Source organism: Saccoglossus kowalevskii, chromosome 8, assembly GCF_978046115.1.
Source record: "Saccoglossus kowalevskii chromosome 8, keSacKowa6.1, whole genome shotgun sequence".
Taxonomy (NCBI): Eukaryota; Metazoa; Hemichordata; class Enteropneusta; family Harrimaniidae; genus Saccoglossus; species Saccoglossus kowalevskii.
Window position 1 is genome coordinate 11,497,515 of NC_140648.1, and position 11,891 is coordinate 11,509,405.

Here is an 11,891-nt window from a genome sequence, read left to right on the forward strand (position 1 = left end):
AGTACCACAGTGGTACATTAGATACCATTGACCATAGTATATTAGCCAGTAAACACGAAAATTATGGATTTAGGGGTACAGTACCACAGTGGTTTACAAACTACCTCTCCGATGCAAGCAGTATGTTGTAATTGACATGAGCACTTCGTCGCCCCACAATATCTTTTATGATGTTCCACAAGGATCGATTCTCGACCCAATTTTATTCCTCTTGTACATAGATGATACTGCTAACTCTACCAGCCTTTTCAATTTCCCTCATTTGCGGACAACACTAATCTTTTCAAAGTTCTTAGAAATAACGTTATTGATCTCGAATTCCAGAAGGTGTGCAACTGGTGAAATGCAAATCAAACAACCATCAACACAAACAAGACTTATTATATGTTAATTAAACAGCCCAGAGAGCAATCCATATTTGTGGTAACGTCAAGGTCCAAAATACAACTATAGAGGGCGTATTATCTACAAAGTACCTGCGTGTGCCAATTGACCATACATTTAATTGGAAAGAACACATAGATCAAATTTGTAAAACTATTTCACCTAATATTGGCATTTTGTCTAAATTTCGTCATTTTGTCCCACGATCTATTCTTATCTTGCTTTACAACTCCCTCATTTTATCACATGTCAATTTATTGCCAGAATTCTACTACCCCGGAAAACAAAATTGTACGCTTGCTAACGTTTTCAAATTTTCGTGCCCACACGGCCCTTCTATTTAAAAAAACTCCTAATATTTCAGACATCTATAAACCAAGTAGGTTTCACACCTGTCTGTTTGTTCTTGATCTTAATTAGAATTCGTTTTAATGTTGACCACTACTCCAAATCTCTTCCCCAAACAAATTGCTATAACTATAACGCTAAAAAGGGAATTAGGTAACATGATAAAGGAATTGTTTCATATCACGGTACATTTTCATATCGGTTTTTCATAATGACATCAATTCATGAAGAGTATTTATAGCAGTATGTAGTAGTAATTAAATAAAAACATGTTTCATTTGCAATGTTGCCTTAATCAAACAGCATAGCGATTTATAAGCTACACCTAGTCGATGTGTTTGCACGTATTTATTGTATTCTATATTATTTGTCTTTTAGTAATACATATAATATATTATTATACATCTGTCACAGTAACGCCGTAAGTTACAGCGTGCTGTAAATTTCGCGGTATTTTACGGGGTATTTTCATCCTACCATATAAGAAAATGAAAATTCTAAATATGGAATTATTACGCGCGTGAGCGTCCACTAATAATAAAAACAAACATGGCTGCCACCAGGGTTTGACCGGACTCCACAAAAAGAAGTTCGTTGATTCTGTTCTAAACTTTTTTGATTTCGGAGTTCGGCTGCGCGTCGGTCGATACTCCCGCTCTGCTCTGTCCGCTGTACCCTGTACGCTATCTTCGTGCATACTTTAAGGTATCCTCGTAATTTTTTTATTTTACCATACTGTTCCTTCAAATATTAGCTGTAAAAAGTTTCTGTGCGCGGAGACGTTAAGGTTGTGGGAATTTTAAATGACTATGCGACTTTATATCACGTAAACGTTTAATTGGTTTACAAATATGCAATGATATATCCAAACATTTTACGCAACAAATACTTGCTAAGTTAAGTCCTGACAGCTGGTAACAACCTAAACGCAATACAAATTTTGCACGCTTACATTGTATTGTTCAACGTCTTTGTGGCCTGGAAAACGTTTCAGTAAAATTCAAAATTTCATTTTCGGGTTTGACACTTTGTGTTCAATATATTCACCGTGATATAAGTCTATTGTTGTAATGAAGATCAAATAAACTAATAGCCACCAGACGCACCTCGGGGGGCATTAATTTCAAAAGTGTAAATGATTTGTTGTAAAAAGTAAAGCAGAAAATGTTGGTGTTTTAAAAACCTGTGCACCGTTTTCAACATTTTGAATTCGACACTTTGCCATGATGTCAAGTCCGTTAACGAATTATACAATAGAATAAACGAATTCGATGTTACATTTTTTTTTTACAAATGTACAATTATTTAATATGACCAGTCCATCACGTTATTAAACTTTGTGATTTATCTCTCTGTCTCGTTCACTGCGCTGTCGTATTAATATATTCAAATAATTTAACATTATCAGATGCATGAGAGATTTCAAAAATTTATTGCGTCATTTAAATCTTTCCAAATCTAAAATAGATTGTGCAACATTATGCAACGTGCATGGGTTTGCTGATGAGACAGACATCTTTCTCAACTATTGAACAAGTTGGCAAGGAAGGAATATAAACCCACAACATGGTCCACAGAGAGACCAGGAATTAAAAGGATCATTTCAATTTGTATTTATGTAAATTGATAAACGTCAAGTGATGTTCATATGTTCGCTGGGTTTTTGTGGTTTTGTGCGAATTTGTGAGATTTGCACACTAAATCTCTATACACTACCTGTACGTGGAATCAGCAATCTAAGTAACATCATATCATATTAGGTTATGTACCGTGTCTCAGTGCACAATCGATGACCAAGTACAGTCACTTCAATATCCACCACCTACATGTAGTATCAACGTGCAAGCATCATGCGAGAATTCAGTAATAATTACAAGCAATAATTCTATAAATTCTATGTCGAAAAATTAACTATAGTGCAGTTAGAAAACAATAGTTATTGAAAGAAACGTTATATAGCGAACTATTTTCAGTTAAAAGTTATTTTCAGTTCTTTTCGAAGAGAAGAGAATTTTAACAAGAGACATCTAATCAATGTACAGAAATTGATTTTTTTTACTATGTGCAAAAATATAAAATGGTAACAGAATTACCGCGAGAATACCAAAAAGTGCCGTAATGTGACAGACGGTACTAAATATTACCATCTGAGGCATAGAAACAGTCAATGAAATAGAATAGTTTTGATATGATAAATTGGTGATATGGGAACGTTCGTAAATATTTACCATGGGAATGGGACTGTCAAAATGGAATGATGTATACGAATGATATGTTATTAGTTAGTTAGTTTGTGCAAAACACATTGTGATTCTTTGATGTAGTATGTACTATAAATTGGTCATAAAAATACTCAGTCTAACACCTATTGAAATCAACTTGTATTTTATTCAGGATATCATGGACCGTTAATATGACTCCAAAAAATGGTATGTATCATTCATTAATTATATTAATCGAAATTGCAAATTCTTAGGCACTAAAAATACAAGATATTCAGTGGCGGACGAATCACAGTACACAGTACAGAATCAGTTCACTAGCATTTCAGTGGCGTACGAAACAATGTTCATAGTACAGAATCAGTTCGCCAGCTTTTCATCAGCGGACAAATCACAGTCCATATTACAGATTCAGTTCACCAGTTTTTCAGTGGCGGACGAGTCCCAGTTCACATCACGAAATTCGTTCAGTGAGTTCAGGCCCGTAGCCAGCACTTTTGAATAGGGGGTTCGAAAACAACAATAAATGATATATTTATTTATAATATTCAAAAAGTGTTTTTGAGCTCTGTTACATACATTTTTATATTCTCGGTTTTAAATTCAATTGGTTTACTTTGTGTTACGTTGGTAAGTTATTCCACACAACATTTTTGAACTATTTTACAATTTTAGAGAAGGGGTCCTAGGCCATTCCCCACCCACAAACACACCCACACCCTTGATCCAATACGGCAAAATGTTGTACACAAAAAAGACAAGACTGTACGTATCTTAGCATTATTGTCCAAGCATTTTAAGGTAGAATGCTACTCACGAGCTTTTTCGCTCTTCACAGATATTAGCGCACATAAAAGTGACACAATTTCATGTCGAAATCTGTCTACAATTATTCATTTTAGTATTAGTCAATTATGTAATTTTATTTCTGTACAGAGCCTCACCACACCGTACAAAATGTAATGGGTAGAAAAGTGCATATCACGTTTTAAAAACAATACAACATCCATGTAAACATATGGTACTAAGTTAAGCTGAATTCATATTTATCTCGTCGCTTTAAAACTTTTAAAAGATACAGAGCTAGTTGATATATGGTGTGGCAGTTTGTGTAGCGACGAAGTAAAATGAACATATAAAATGAACATATAAAAACAAAGTGAATTTCAATTGTCTACCATGCTAAATTCAAACGTATCACTGCAAAAACTAAAAATGTATTGATCTAACTGTATTTGTATGTGTCTGCCTAATTCAACATTATGTTTATGGCCAAAACAGCGAAAACTCGTCAGTATATATTTTAGTCTATTGCTTGCCAATAAATCACCCAGGTTATAATACTACATTGATTTTTCCGAAAGTATACAGCCTGGATGAATGTGAAATTGAGGCATGCCGTTCTTGCTGACAACATTTTTTTAATTCTTTGAGTAAATATCTCTAAGAAATTTGCAGTATCTACAACTTGTTTTTCAAACCAGGCAATGCCGAAACCATATTTGAACAGGAGATTTTTATGTGGGTTTCCCAAGTAAGTCTGTCGGTCTTGTCTAACCGTTTAAGCATGATATAACATGTTTTGGGGTTACAGCTATTTATTATTTAATTTTAACCAATATAAGATACAACGCTTGAAATAACCACAGCATAATTGCAGCCTTCCACATTCGTCCAACATCGCTATATTGTTTGCACAACTATTAATGCCAAGTAGATATCTGCAAAATGTTGTCTGTACTCTCTCGATTTCCGAATTTTGGTACCCCCATATCGCTACCATAAGAAATAGCTGGTACAATGATTGCATCAAACAAATTAAATGCACTAACCAATAGCATACTACCAAGTTTCTTGCAGTACGTAAATTTGTTGGTTCACTGTAAATCTGTTTTTAGATGGCGGTAAAATAATATGCATATAGTAGCAGCTTAGCAGTAAACAAATAAATAAACTTCAATGACTACATCTCCTTTTTATGAACCCACTAAAAACATAGAAAACTTTCTAAGACATCAAAAAAACGTGTAAAAAAATATGTTTGAAAAATATGATTTATCGCATAGTTTCAGTGCTAAAGCAACACTGTGGGATAATGTTTTGGCTGCAAGAATCTCTTCGACCTATACAACTTGTGATGATAAATCTTCGTCATTTTTTTAATGATGTTTTAAACCCGTAGTTGTACACTATGTCCAATAACACAGGCTACACGTACTAATACAATAAGTTAACTACATTTGGCTGATACACTTAGAACAAAACAGTATATATGCCATCATTAACTTGAAGAATACAAAACTAATGAACCAATATGAAAGTACAGTGTCGTGTTGTCGTCTCAATCCCGTTCGAATCCCACACTTTACTAACTGAGCGAACACTAGCACAAGACAAACGGACCTATTCAGGACCACCACATCCTTCAGAGAGTGACTACCATTACATTATTGTTTCAATGTTGCTTTAATATTTAACATCAGCTGCTTGAACGCGATCTTCATTACACCATCGCGGAATCACCGAATAAAAGCTTGCCCATTTATAACAACCTGTTTTGATTGGCTGCTGTTGAACTGAGACGGCGTAACTTCACGATTGACATTTAAAGCTCGTTGCCACCTAAATGCTCATTACTATGCTATTTCGACCGAGTCTGGTAGTTACCTCACTGAGTCAAGTGATTTAAACAATGATAATTATTTTAATTAATACTGTTTGTTTTATTATGTTCTAATCTACGATCATAAATCTATTCACTTCCAAAATTTAGGGGGTTCGACCGAACCCCCCGACCCCCCCCCCCCAAACTACGGGCCTGGAGTTCATCGTCATATGAAACCAAGAGTTTGCCTCAACAATGCATTAAATAACGCAAACCATATTTTAAAATATCATTATATCATATTGCATTCATGTATATCTACAGGACAAACTTATCAACATTAATAATAAGGAATAATGATAGCTAAATACTACACAATTTACGAAGGTAATGGGATAAAGCAAATGCTACATATCGGGCGACTTTTTCGATCCGTAGTACGTCATGGCCATTTCACAACGTAATCTCATCCTTACAATTAATTAAATACAAATTTAGTATATTAGTCTTATTTTTGATTCGATGTTAACATAACTCTGTACTATGATATTGGTGATATATGAATTGGATGCCATAGGATGGTACTTGATGGCCAAACAACCTAATCAAATATGTATTTTGCATTGTACGAGTGCAAAATAAGTTATTAGGAAATTAGAAAATTAGGATATAGAAATTTTAACTTTCAATTTTTAACTGTGCCAAATACAAACGTGCACTTATGAGCGGTGAATCTGACAGGAATATTTCAACAATTTTTGAGAGGGTGCTCGACTATGCGCCTACTCTCTATACAATTCATCAGTGATTTCCTGAGATAAGGTCATTAAACGCTTACACGGTCGGATACAATGTTATTTTTCAATGCTAAATAGTGTTATTGCTTTCTAAAAAAACGAGCCTAAATGAATATAACCGTACCAAATATTTACGAGTATGACCATGATCACATTAATACTGTAAATTTGAAGTATTATCCAGCAATGTGACAATCCCCATATAAAATACCTAATAAGGTGTTAGAAGTGTTTCTCGTGGCTGGTCACACAAATGGGTTGATAGTAGAATCACGCGTTGCCAGATGCTCACTTCTTTTGCAATTTATTTCAAACTGAAATTCATTCAAAACAGTTGATCGTCAGGCCATTTTCTTATCGTTTTTACATATTTGTGGTATCCTGTTGTTAAGTACTTTTTTGTTCACATATAGCGTTCAGAAAACCAACTCGATGCGATCACCAAATGACATGACACGTTCATTTTGTCAAAAAATCTCTTTTGTGTTAGAAAATAATGACAGTGTTCCACTTTATATAACGAACATCTAGGATTAAAGTATTATTTGCTAACAGCATGGTGCCTGTGTTTTTGTGTTTGTCCATCGACAGAGATAGTATGACCTTCCTTGTTTGAACCATAAATAACATCCCCGTTCTTTATGTGTATTGTCTGTATCACAGTCAGCTGGCGCACAACTGATATAATAAAATAAATGCGATATTTACTATATGGGGCCGCCATCTTGAATGCCGCATAAAACTAAATAAGAGACAAGTTCTGAAACGCGTTTTTCAGAATCCTACAAATCAGGACAAAAATACCAATTTTTCACCGAAAACACGGTCCGTTGGGGTTATATTAAGCCAACCGATAACAAAATTCGGCGGAATTCGTCGTTTCTGTGTGGAAAAATCCCTTAAATACTAACACAGACTTCTTTCTCAACTATTGAACAAGTTGGCAAGGAAGGAATTCTAACCCACAACATGGTCCACAGAGGAATTAGGGATTAAAAGGACCATTTCAATTTGTATTTATGTAAATTGATACACGTCAAGTGATGTTCATATGTTCGCTGAGTTTTTGTGGTTTTGTGCGAATTTGTGTGATTTGCACACTAAATCTTCATACACTACCTGTACGTGGAATCAGCAATCTAAGTAACATCATATCATATTAGGTTATGTACCGTGTCTCAGTCCACAATCGATGACCAAGTACAGTCACTTCAATATCCACCACCTACATGTAGTATCAATGTGCAAGCATCATGCGATAATTCAGTAATATTTACAGGACGTAAGAATGAAGTATAGTGCAGTTAGAAAACAATAGTTATTGAAAGAAACGTTATATAGCGAACTATTTTCAGTTAAAAGTTATTTTCAGTTCTTTTCGAAGAGAAGAGAATTTAACATGATGTTGTATTGTTAGTTGACAAGACATTTAATCAATGTACAGAAATTGAAGTTTTTCACTATGATCAAAAATATAAAATGGTAACACAATTATTGCGAGAATTCCAAAAAGCGCCGTAATGTGACAGACGGTACTAAATATTACCATGTGAGGCATCAAACTCGTAGAAACCGTCAATGAAATAGGACAGTTTTAATATGATAAAATGATGATATGTGAACGTTCGTAAATATTTACCATGGGAATGGGACTGTCAAAATGGAATGATGTGTACGAATGATATGTTATTAGTTTGTGCAAATCACATTGTAATTCTTGGATGTAGTATGTACTATAAATTGGTCATAAAAACACTCAGTCTGACACCTATTGAAATCAACTTGTATGTTATTCAGGATATCGTGGACCGTTAATATGACTCCAAAAATGGTATGTATTATATAAATCGAAATCGCACTACAAATACAAGTCATTCAGTGGCGGACGAATCACAGTACACAATACAGAATCAGTTCGCCAGCTTTTCAACTGCAGACAAATCACAGTTCACATTACAGAATCAATTCACCAGCTTTTCAGTGGCGAACGAGTCCCAGTTCACATCACAAAATCCGTTCAGTGAGTTCATCGTTATATGAAAGCGAGAGTTGGCCTCAACAAAGCATTAAATAAGACAAACCATATTTTAAAATATCATTATATCCAATCGCATTCATGTATATCTACAGGACAGCTAAATACTGAATACATTACGAAGGTAATGGGATAATGCAAATGCTACATATCGGGCGACATTTTCATATCGTTTTCTCATAATATAAATAGCAGTATGTATACTAGAGATTTAATGAAAACTTATTTCATTTTCAATATTCGTTTAGAAGCAAATAAAATCAATGAAATGATAACATTCTGATTGTTATACTTTGTAACACTTGTTTTGTTTGACATATGCATGTCATGTAGGTATGTTCTTTTGTTATTGAACAAATAAATGCAAAGCTGTAGCATTACGCCCAGACGTAAAGACGTCGTCGAAATAGTGTGAACATTTCAAGACAAACTGACAAAAACTGTGAGAGCTAATTAAGTTTCAATCTCTCTGACCAGTCAGAAAATACGAACGGAGATAATGTCCGTTTTATGAAATCTCATACCTCATCCATAGAGTGCCTCAGTACAAGAGGTCGCCGAGCACGCCAATAGAACATACTTTGTGACATCGCGACCGGTACATGCTAGCTGACAAGGGGGTTTCCGATCAAAGTAACATCACTACAGAGTGCTTGAATTTTTCGTGGTGTTTATAAACAGCATATAGTTGTCGATTTAGTTATAATTTGGATGTAGCCGGAATTTTAACTTTCAATTTTTAATTGTGCCAAATACAAACGTGCACTTATGAGTGGTGAATCTGACAGGGATATTTCAATAATTTTTGAAAGGGTGCTCGACTATGCGCCTACTCCCTAAATAAATCATCAGTGATTTTCTGAGATAAGGTCACTAAACGCTTACACGGTCGGATACAATGTTATTTTTCAACTCTAAAAAGTGTTATTGATTTCTCAAAAAAACGAGCCTAATTGATATAACCGTACCAAATGTTTACGAGCATGATCATGGTCGCATTAATACTGTAAATTTGAAGTATTATCCAGCAATGTGACAATCCCGAAATAAAATACCTATATTAGGTATTAGTAGGGTTTCTCGTGGCTGGTCACACAAATGGGTCGATAGTAGAATCACGCGTTGCCAGATGCTCACTTCTTTTGCAATATTTCCCAAACTGAAATTCGTTCAACATTATTGTTCAAAACAGTTGATCGTCATGCCATTTTCATATCGTGTTGACATATTTGTGGTATCCGGTTGTCAAGTACTTTTTTGTTCACATATAGCGTGCAAAAAAACCAACACAATAAGATCATCTAAAACATGACACCATGTAATCTCTTTTGTGTTAGAAAATAATGAGTGTTCCACTTCATATAACGTACATATGGGATTACAGCGTTATTCGCTAACAGCATGGTGCCTGTGTTTTTGTGTTTGTCCTACGACAGAGATAGCATTACATTTAGAGTTGAACAGTTTTTTTTTTAGATTTACTTCAACAGACAAACAGTCTCATGTTAGAAAAATATACCAGAAAACATTTTAAACGTGACATTTTCATGTTGTATGGTTTATACTTGATATACAAATAACACGCATATAGTCAAAACTGAATTGTCATTGTTTGAACCATAAATAACATCCCCGCTGTATTAGTACTTGTTTATTTATGTGTATTGTCTGTACAAACTAAATCCCCCTGACCCTGACCCGGTTGACCTAGGCGATAGTACAAAGTACGGAAATGTCGCCTGGCACAAACAACTTTTTTTAAAACAAATATTACTAAATAAATTTCCCCTTGGTACCACGACGATCAATTTGGCCTGGTGTCACATGTATTGACCAATAAAAAAAATGACATATTAACACGCGACACTTGAATAATAATCTATATTGTGTCAATCACCACGTCTCCCAGACGTGAACTTTAACGCACAAGAGAGGGAACTTCTGTAAGTATTCTTATATTTAAAATGATAACTCTGTAATGTAGTTCTCAAATAGTCCCATGCAATACATACATTCGGCGTACCAATTTGGAATAACAATACAGATCCATTTCTTGGGCCGAATGCGTTCGAAATATCTGTTCCGCGTGTAGTTAGAATGACGCGGCAATGTGAATCTGTTTACATTTCTAGAACGAAAATACTGACTGTCTGCGTAACCCAAAACATTAGTACGTCTTGGATGTTAACGCGAACTATGTAAAAAGTGTCATATTATGGTTAGGAATCCGATTTGTGAGTATAAGCGTACCTCCACTGTATAATATATTTGAGCTTGCAGAAAAGAAAACAATTAATCCAATAGTGTTTATTCATGTAATCACATCGTGCATACATAATCATGACACAATTTGAAATAGTATATAAATTTAATAATAAGGTATGAGCTATTAATTTCGGCGTCATTGATTGTGCTTTTGATACTGGCACCATTAAATTAACTAAGACAATTGCAGCATGAAATATCTTATATCTTTTAGCGTGACAGGTCGCGCGTACTTTCGTCATGTGACGTTTACGTGGACATTTTAGTTGTGAGCCATTATTTTAGCTGTCATTTCTTATTGTTCCTCTCCTTTTCACGTTTGTGAGCATGCGTAATAAATACGTCACAACTTTTATATCATAAATACACCATGTATTCATTCAGATCATCATCATCATTTGTATCGTACATAGAATGTACAGTCTCTGATTTAGTTGAAGATATCAAAGTTCGGCATGGCAAAAATCGCTATATTTGTTTCGATATGTGTTATAATTGCATCGCTATGTAATGATGTACACGGAAAAAGCGTGAAAAAAAGAGCGGAAGCGGAAGCAGAAGTTACCGGGACTGATGCGGGTGTAAGTTAATGATTTTATTTTTATCTAGATGTTATAATAACTCTGTGTTGCAAAAATTCTAGTTGCAGGACTACATATTCAGTTTTTTAAAATATGTCCCCATTTTCACACATCCTCTGGCTTTATTTAGAATTATTGAAAATATTACTCTATAAGTTCATAGTTTCAGAAGAAGTTTGTTCTTTCGTGATCAAAGTGGAGATGCAACTTCGTCATTTTCTTACTTTACTTTTTAAACTTGAATTGAAGCAAATCTATGAGATAGTCAAATACGCCATATATGCTTTGTACATATTGCCTTTTTCGAGTGTCGTAATTGGGAAACCTTGTAGGCGTCCCATGAATATACAAATAAAATATACGAAAATTACCTTTTAATGGAACAATAGCTACAATTAGTAATTTTAACATAACATAACAACCTAATAAATTGCTCATTTCTGTAATGAACATGGCTGACGAGTTTACTATATACTGTCTGTATAAACACAGTACATATTTTTGTCGGAAGTCGAGGGTTCAGATGATCGATGATTGAAAACAACAAAAAACAACTATTTGGTAGAAAACAAAATTGGTTTTAAGTTCCAGGCTTAGGCATAGCTCGACTAATGAGATCTGAAGAACGTAGATGGTATTTCTTGCTACTGGTAG